General features: G+C 33.2%; 1 pseudogene; it reads left to right on the top strand.

Annotated features, from left to right (window-relative positions):
* Positions 1-8,285: 8,285 nt before the first annotated feature.
* LOC118603083 lies at positions 8,286-8,403 on the top strand (annotated as a pseudogene).
* The last annotated feature ends 694 nt before the right edge of the window (positions 8,404-9,097 follow it).

The raw sequence follows: 9,097 nt of genomic DNA, 5'->3' as shown, positions 1-9,097 counted from the left end.
GAGAACATCATTTAGTTCTCTTCAAAGTGAAAGTTTCTTGGGACCCAAATGAACACACTCATGTGCACATGCTCATTTGCACATGCACTCACGTGTACACACAAACATGCACACACACATAAAACTAAGCAGACAACTTCGGGAATTACATACTGTTTAATTTTAAAGATAAGAATGTAGTCAAAGTTCTCAAAAGTAAACTTCGTATTCCTTTGGTAATGAAAGCCCAGGCTTTGAAAAAAACTGTTATAATTAAAGACCTGGGCATGTGGTGGGCTCTGCCTCAGCAATCTGCTAATAGGAGAGGGTGAGGGCCAGGATTAAGTGGACATTCGAATGAAATTTAGCACCCAGAAACCTTGTTGTAAAGAGTAGTTGGGTATCACTTACTGGTGAGAGGACGAAGTGGAGTGCATGTTTTTGTCATTTTTTATTCAGGGGAGGTACAATCCAGTAAGTAGAGCAAGTATCAGAATCTTCTAGGCTCAAATTGAGGCAGAATAATAATTCCAGGGGGTCAGTCTATTTACATTTATTCCATTCAACAAATATTTATCAGGTGTCTATAACAGACAAAATGGTGAGGGGAAAAAAGACACAGCCTTGAACTAATGAAGAGTATAGTTCAGTAGAAGAAATAAACATTAATCGCATAACCATAGAAATAAATGTATAAATTCAAAGGGGATAATTATTATTAAGAGAGTTAGACAATTCCATGACAATTTTTGTGTGTGTTAGGAAAGAGGTCAGAAAAGACGTCTTAAGGAAGGGATTTCTAAGCTAAGTTCTTCAATGAATGAGAGCGAAGAAAGGAACAGTGCTATTATTACAGACAACATCAAGTATCAGTGACCAAAAAAAAAAAAAAAAAACCATGAAAATACCACACACACTCTGACTTGTCTCAGTCCAGAGTGACATATAACATCCATTTATAGGACCATGTAATTAGTTCTCCCAATGGAGAACTAATTAGTTCTTCCATTGGGAGAACTAATTACATGGTCCTATCTTATATGTAGAGAGATGGGGAAATGGGTTTAGCTATGTGCCCAGAAGCAAGAAACTCATTTAATGGGCACTTTCCACCTCTGTGCCACATATGGTAAGGATAGGTGGGAGTTAATTCATTAACTGCTTATTTGGGAAAGGGGAGGCAGAGAAAAGTATTGCAAACACAAGATATACTATATCCAAAGGTCATATGGCAGAAGATGTTTAAGCAATGTTTAAGTAAAAGACATGTTACTGTGGCTGAACACAAAATGATATGAGTGGTGAGATGAGTTAACACCAGAGGTAGGTACTGTCCAGATCATTTTAGACCTCTGTGATTTTATGATTTATAAAAAAAAATAGAGCAGTCCTCTCCTTTATCTGCAGGGAATATATTTCAATAACTCCAGTGGATGCCTAAAATCAGAAACAGTACCAAACCCTATATATTCTATGTATTTTTCCTGTATATACACATACCTATGATAAAGTTTAATCTATGAATTAGGCACTTGATAAGACACAATAATAAAATAACAATAAAAATAAGAGACAACTATAACAATATACTGCAATAAAAATTATGTGAACGTATTCCCTCTGTCTCAAAATAACTTACTGTACTGCACTCATCTTAATGTCTATGTGATGAGATGAAATGAGGTGAATGACTTAGGTATTGTGATGTAAATTTTAGCTACTATTGACCTTCTGACAATACATCAGAAGGAGGATCAAAGAGTCATGACAATAAAATTTCTTTCACCACAAATTTAATGCCTTTCCATCTTAACTATGCACTTATCATGCAATGTGGCCATATCTTCTGCCGTTTTAGGTATATCAGCAAAACTAGCACTAATTTCTTTTTCCTTCTTCACAATATCATGGATAGAAGATTCCTTCTTCCTTAAATCTTTGCTGCCTTAGCTTGCAATTTTTTTTCCTTATTAAATCAAAATTTTCAGCTTCACACTTTAAGAAAGCATTTTATGGCTTCTCTTTGGTGTATCCAAATTGCCAGCATCACTACTTTTGCACTTAGGGCCATTTTTAAGTAAAATAATGGTAACTTTGCACAAGCACTGTGATACCATGACAGTAGGTCTAATAACCAAGATGGTTACTAAGTGATCAAGAGGCAGGGAACATATACAACATGAACAGTGGGCAAAGGGAGGATTCACATCTGGGGCGGGATGGAGAAGGATGTCACAAGCTTTCATCATGTTACTGTGTGCAATTTAAAACTTATGAATTGTTTATTTTTAAAATTTTTCATTTAACATTTTCAGACAAAGTTGTCAGGTAATGAAACCATGGAAAGCAAACTGAGAGTATGAGGGAATGCTGTATTTGGTCTTCATCCCAGTTTCTGGCACAGAATTCCTAAAACCTTTGGAATTATCTAAGTGATGAGAGCTATAAAGACGTCTTTTGTTATGTTAATGAAGCAACCATTGAAAAATACCTATGCTGGGGACTCTTTGTCAGAGAGTTCAACTCAGGCCTCCAGGGAGAAAAGAGGGGTTAGAGGCTGAATCAAATGTCAATGATTTAATTAATCATGCCTATGTAGTGAAGCCTCCATAAAAAGTACAAAAGGAGGGTTCTGAAAGCTTTTAGGTAAGTGAACACATGGAGATTCTGGGACAGGGACCTGGGGACAGCATTGAGGCTCCTGGCCCTTTCTCCATATCTTGCCCTGTGCATCTGTCTGTCTGTTCCTGAGTTATGTCCTATGGTGTTAATTCGCATTTTTCCTGGTTCCTGGTAAGAGAGCTGGCAGATTTGTAATAACTTATAAAATCCCTGATGAAAAAAAAAAAAAAGCCAAGAAACAGAGGGCACATTAAGGGGATGGCAACATATATGAGAACTGTCCATTAAACCTGAAGTTTCATTAAGAGGTAAACGGAGGTAATACAAAGAACCAAAAGTATTGGTCACACTATCACAAACTACGTTGTTGTTGTTGTTTTTCTTAAGTCCAATAGGAAGGACAAAAAATTCAAAGGCAATGAGTACACCATTTGATTTTTTTTAACTAATTGGACCTCAAGGACATTGATTTAGGTAAATCATATTTTTTGGTTCATAACATAACCTTATTATGATTTCCTACATAGTCCACTTTCATTTAGTTATTTTTTTACCTATTTATACTAACTTTATAAGTAACCATCAACTATTATCTAAAAGAAGAGATAAGGCCTTTATATAACCATAGAATCTATCACTGATTCATCTCCCATGTTATCAATCCCAAATACTGAGGCACCCACCACCATGAATCAAGTGATGGCCACTCATTTCCCTTCTCACAGTTTTTCATCTTTATGTCTTCCTAAAAAAGTAGGTATATATTTTTATATTTGTTGTTTTTACCTTTACAGAACTTACTTCATGGTGTATACAATATTTAGGAACTTGAATCTTAATTTAATTATAGATTGTAATCATTTGTTCTCATAGTTTTGCAACATTCTATTGCATGATTATGATATTCATTCCCTTTTAAGAGTTATTTGATTGTTCACAGTTTTACTTCTGTGCATTGTTCTGCAACAAACATCCTTGTATTCATATTTCCTGTTAAATAAGTGCAAAGAATCCTCTTGAGGATATACCTAAAAGTGGAACTGCTTAGTCATAACAAACATGATTGTTCACTTTTAAGAGGTAATTGCAATCTGTTTCCCAACATGGTTGCACCAACTTATACTTCTACAAGGAACACTTAAGAAATTCTATAGATCCATATCTTCTTTAAGTTTTGTTATCTTTAGATGAAAGAGAGTTCATAATTTTTAATGAAATACTTCATCAATGCTTTTAATCTTATTTCAAAACTGTCTTTATTCAAAGTTCTAAAGTATATACACCTACCTACATTTTCTGCATTTAAAAACTTTATATGTGATATTTAGGTCCTTGAACATCTGAAGTTAGTTGCTACAAATAAATGGTTTATTTATAAAACTGAGTGTCTGAGAGTTAATTTTACCTTTTTCTATATTGATAATTTTTTTCTAGTTTAATTTATGGAACAATATTTCCTTCCTACACTGATTTTTCTAAGTCGTCTCTCTCTTTACCAAATTGAATTGCATGTGACTCTGATTCTAGACTTATGTTCTATTGGTTACTTTTTCTATCCTTCTGTCTACCTTCAGAAATACTTTGGTAGTCTTGACCTTTAATCTTCATATATATTTTATCATCATCTTAACAAATTCCATGAAAAACCCAGTTGAGAATTTAACTCACTGTATAAATCAATTTGAGAAAAACTGACATCTTTATGATATCAAATCTTCCATTCAGTAAACATGGTATATTTCTGACTTTATTTAGGTTTAATATCTCTTAATTAAAGTTTATATATTTTCCTGTAGAAGTTTTGATACTTTTTGTTAAATTTATTCTTATATACTTGATATTCAGAGAATATGTTGATACATGCTTATATTATATATACAAATAATTCTATACCCATATTAATATATTTTTTCTTGTTCTACATATCTTCTAAGACAATGATAAATTTTATTCAAATATTTCACCACTTTTATTTCACACACCTTTTCATATATCATGAATTATTTCTACTTCTTTAAGAACTTCTTCCAAAATGTTTTCACGTAGGTCTTTGTCCAACAAAACTCCTGAGAGTTTCCATGCCTAAAATATTTTATTATGTCCTCATAGTCTAAAATCTAATTTATTTACATTCAATAATTTGTGGGGTAGAGCGACTACCCCATTATAATCTCATGTAAAATGTTGCCTTAAAAATCTAAGTAAATATCTACATTAATTATAATGAGTTTATGAGACAGGAGTGAGAGTCGTCAGTAAGATTTGGGGTATAGGGACCCAGAGATCATAAAATCACAATCAATTGCTCCCACCTCATAAAATATTTCCTTAGGTCAAACCTTCACTCTTTGCCCTCAAGAAAGAAATATAATTAGGGAAAGGTGCTATTTAAATTGCAGTTTTCCAGGTTTAAGAATTTGGAAAGAGAGAGTTAGAGAAGAAATTGCCCATATCAATTATTTGCCAACAGCTTTTCTTAGCTCTTCACAAGCACAGCACTCTGACCTATCCTGATTTCATTCTCCGGTCAGCAGGTGTGGAGGCAGGCATTGTTTATTTTAAGGGAAAACCGTGGGAGTAGGGAGGTGGTAGAGAGAAGCAAAAACAGAATATCAACATTTCTTCTCCCCTAGACTAGCTGGACTGCAACCTGCTCTACCACCCCTCCTCACCATCTCTCCTCGGAAATCTTGCTTAAAAATTTAAAAATGATATTCTGTCTGGTTCTTCTAAAGTTGATATGTATTCGACATCTTGATTATAACTGGAATCAAGTGGTCTAACTTGATATTTTAAATGCTTACCTTTGCTCTTATGTGAAGAATTTATTGTAGCTGGCAACTGAAAGAAGATGGCTTTGGGGCCAAGACAATAGCAGTGAAGATAGAGAGAAGTGGGTGTGACGCATTTTGGAAGTTATTTTATTAATCCAGGCAAGGAAATAATGAAAACCACTAAACCAAACATTGTAATGTGTTAGAAAATGTTAGGTTAGAGTGTTTTTTCAGTAGGATGACCAGAAAAGTACCTCTGCAGAAATTACATTAGGGCTAAAACTTCATTTTTGAGTATCACCCAAGAAGAGGAACAGTAAATGCAAATAACTGATTACTAAAATGAGCTCAAAGGAATCATTAAGATGGCCATTATGAAATTATAGAAAATATAAATTTAGGATATATTTGGAAAATAGCACCAACATGACTTACTACTGATGAATTTAAACTGAGGAAAAATGAAGAATCATGGACAACTCTAGATTTTAGTTTTAGGTAATAGTTATTTATTTGAATTTTTATATTCATTTAATTATTTGTCTGTTTCCTATTTATTTTCTCATGCTTATTTTTCTTTCAGTTCTATTGAGATGTAATTGACATACAGTGTTGTAGAACTTTAATGTGTACAGTATAATGACTTAACCTATGTATATTATGAACTGATTATCATAAGTTTAGTTAACATCCATTACCTCATATAGATACTAAATGGGGGAAAAATGCTTTTTTCCTTATGGTGAGAACTTTCGTGCATACCATGCAGCCATGTTAGCTATAGGCCTCATGTTGTAAATTACATCCCAGTACTTAGGTATCTTCTAACCAGAAGTATGTACCTTTTGACCACCATCGTGCATTTCTCCACCTACCATCCTCGCTTCTGTTAACCTCAAGTCTGATGTCTTTTTCTATGAGTTTCACTTGGTTTGGGGGATTTTTTTTTTTTTGTGGTAGTGGTTTTGTCTTTTAGATTCTACATATAGGTAATATTACACAGCATTTGTTTTTCTCTGACTTATTTCACTCAGCATAATGCCCTCAGGGTACATACATGTTGTCACAAATGGCAGGATTTTTATTTATTTATTTATTTTTTGTAGCTAAATAGCATATATGTACTTTATCCATTCATCTGTCAAGGGATAGTTTTCATCTCTTGGCTATATTAAATATGCTACAATTAACATGAGAGTGTAAATATCTTTGACATAGTGGATTTCTTTTCCTTAGAATATATACGCAACATTTGAATTGCTGGATCATATGGTAGTTCTATTTTTAATTATTTGAGGAAACTTTATACTGTTTTCCATAATGGCTGTACCAATTTACAATTCCACCAACAGTGGGTTAGGATTCCCTTTCTCTACATTCTGGGGAACACTTGTTATCTCTTATCTTTTTGATCATAATCATTCTAATAGGCAAGAAGTAATAGTTCATTGTGGTTTTGATATGCATTTTCCTAATGATTAGTGATGGTGAGAACCTTTATATGCACCTATTGGCCACTTGTATCTCTTCCTTGTAAAAATGTGCATTCAGGTCCTTTGCCCAATTTTTAATTATATTATTCATTTTCTTGCTATTGCATTCTATCAGCTCTTAAATATTTTGGATATTAACTCCTTATGTGATATATAATTTGCAACTATTTTTTTCTATTCTATAGATTGTCTTTTCATTTTATTGATGGTATCTACTGCTATGCAGAAGCCACTTAGTTTGACGTAGTCACACTTGTTTATCTTTTATTACTTGTGCTTTAAATGTTATATCCAAAAAAATCATTGTAGAGACCCACGTTAAGTAGTTTTATTTCCTGTTTTTTTTTTTTCTGGGAGTTTGTGGTTTCTGTTCTTACATCTAAGTTTTTAACCCATTTTGAATTAATTTTTGTAAGTGGTATAAGATAGTGGTGTAGTTTCAGTCCTTTACACGTGAACAACCAATTTGTCCAGCATCATTTATTTAGTATTTTCAGATTTCCTAGATAATATTTCCTCATTTATTATTGATTTATTTATCTACTCTTTTATTCTGAAAATAAAAACTCATCAAGATGAAGGTCCCTGTGATTTTCACTATTATACTATACCCTCGACGCCCAATGTATTTAAATCACAAGAAGAGCTTAATCATATTTGTAAATAAATGAATGAATGATGCAGCTAAGCATTAGAAGTCTTCCCAAACAACACAAATCAGACTAGCCCTGTCCTCACAGCACACTTTCTTTTTAATTAACACCACATTTACCAAACTATATTGATATTATCTGTTGCTAGAAATATATACCTTACTAGACTGTAAATTTATTGATGATAGGGTCAAGTATTAGTCATTCTTATCTCCACAGCATCTGTTCATTCATTGATTTAATAAATATTTCTTGGATACCTATTATGTGCCAGACAACTTTCATGGCAAAGACAGGCAACCACGAAAAAGCTTAATTGTAATTGCCTTCAGGCAACCTATATGTCCTAATGGAGAAAGACAGACAACTAAGCACAAAATTATAAAAACCACAGTAAGAACATGTGTCTCACCTCATTCATATCACTTTGAGAACACTGAGTATACATCCGTCAAACTGCTTAAATCCAAAGAAACTAGGGAAGTAAGGAATCATCTGAATCTATGAGGATAGTTAATGAATCTAGCTCCAGTATTTATAGTGGTCATCAATTGACCAGTTAAAGAAAAAAGAAGGTGAGGTTGTCGAGGACTGGGAGTAAGATTTTCTAAGAAGATAAAATAAAGGATAAATCAAAAACTCAGCCAAAATGCATAATAGAATGTGATCCTTTCAAAGAATCCAGCAAAAGTCAAAATATAAAGAGGTTAGGAATATAACCTGGCTTTATAGTGAAGGCTCAGCCATTAAAAATAGAAAAAGGTGTTTACAGCCCTGCCACCATGAACATAACCCATTCCATCTGATCTCGGAAGCTAAACAGGGTGGGCCTGGTTAGTACTTGGATGGGAGACCACGTAGGAAGACCAGGTGCTGCAGGCATAAAAAAAAATAAAAATAAATAAAAAAGTAGAAAAAGGAGTAAGTCAAACAATAAAACCTAGACAGAAGACAAGGTTGGATGTCCTGAACCTGAGGAAGATAACTCTAGAAGACAGAGAAAATAAATACATAGAACATAAATGTAGGTAGAACAAAATATATAGGAGGCTAGGAACACTATTAGTAGGCAATATAAAGCTGTCATTTTGAGAATTCTGGTGAGAACTCAAGTAAAGGATTAATGTGGTTTCAGTGACTTTTCTGAACATGGCATCTTGAAAATATTGCCAAAGGGCAAAGAGAAAGCAAGTAAAACATGGTTAATTGGCATAAAAGAATGCAGAGGGGTAAATTTCCAATTTGTCACTGATTTTTCATGGTATCCTAATCAAAATCTTCTTGTTAACTCAGAAACCCTGCCACCAAAATCCAAAGACCACTGTTACCACTATGCAATGGAAAAAGTTTCATCAATTAGTTCATTTATAAACAATTATTTGTCAGTTCAGTATTTTCCAGAATGTTTGTTCATTTATTGGAGACTATATCTGTATTCTCTGCCCACTTGAAAAATGTATCACAGTATTACATTAAATATAATTTAGAAGATAATCAAATAAATTAAAAGAAAAACACAAAAGTAAGCAATAATATAAAATAAAAGAGAAAAGTATATTAGATCAGAAATCCTAGA

This window comes from Rousettus aegyptiacus, unplaced genomic scaffold (assembly GCF_014176215.1).
Source record: "Rousettus aegyptiacus isolate mRouAeg1 unplaced genomic scaffold, mRouAeg1.p scaffold_m13_p_5, whole genome shotgun sequence".
Lineage (NCBI taxonomy): Eukaryota > Metazoa > Chordata > Mammalia > Chiroptera > Pteropodidae > Rousettus > Rousettus aegyptiacus.
This window is presented reverse-complemented; position numbering and strand designations above follow the sequence as displayed.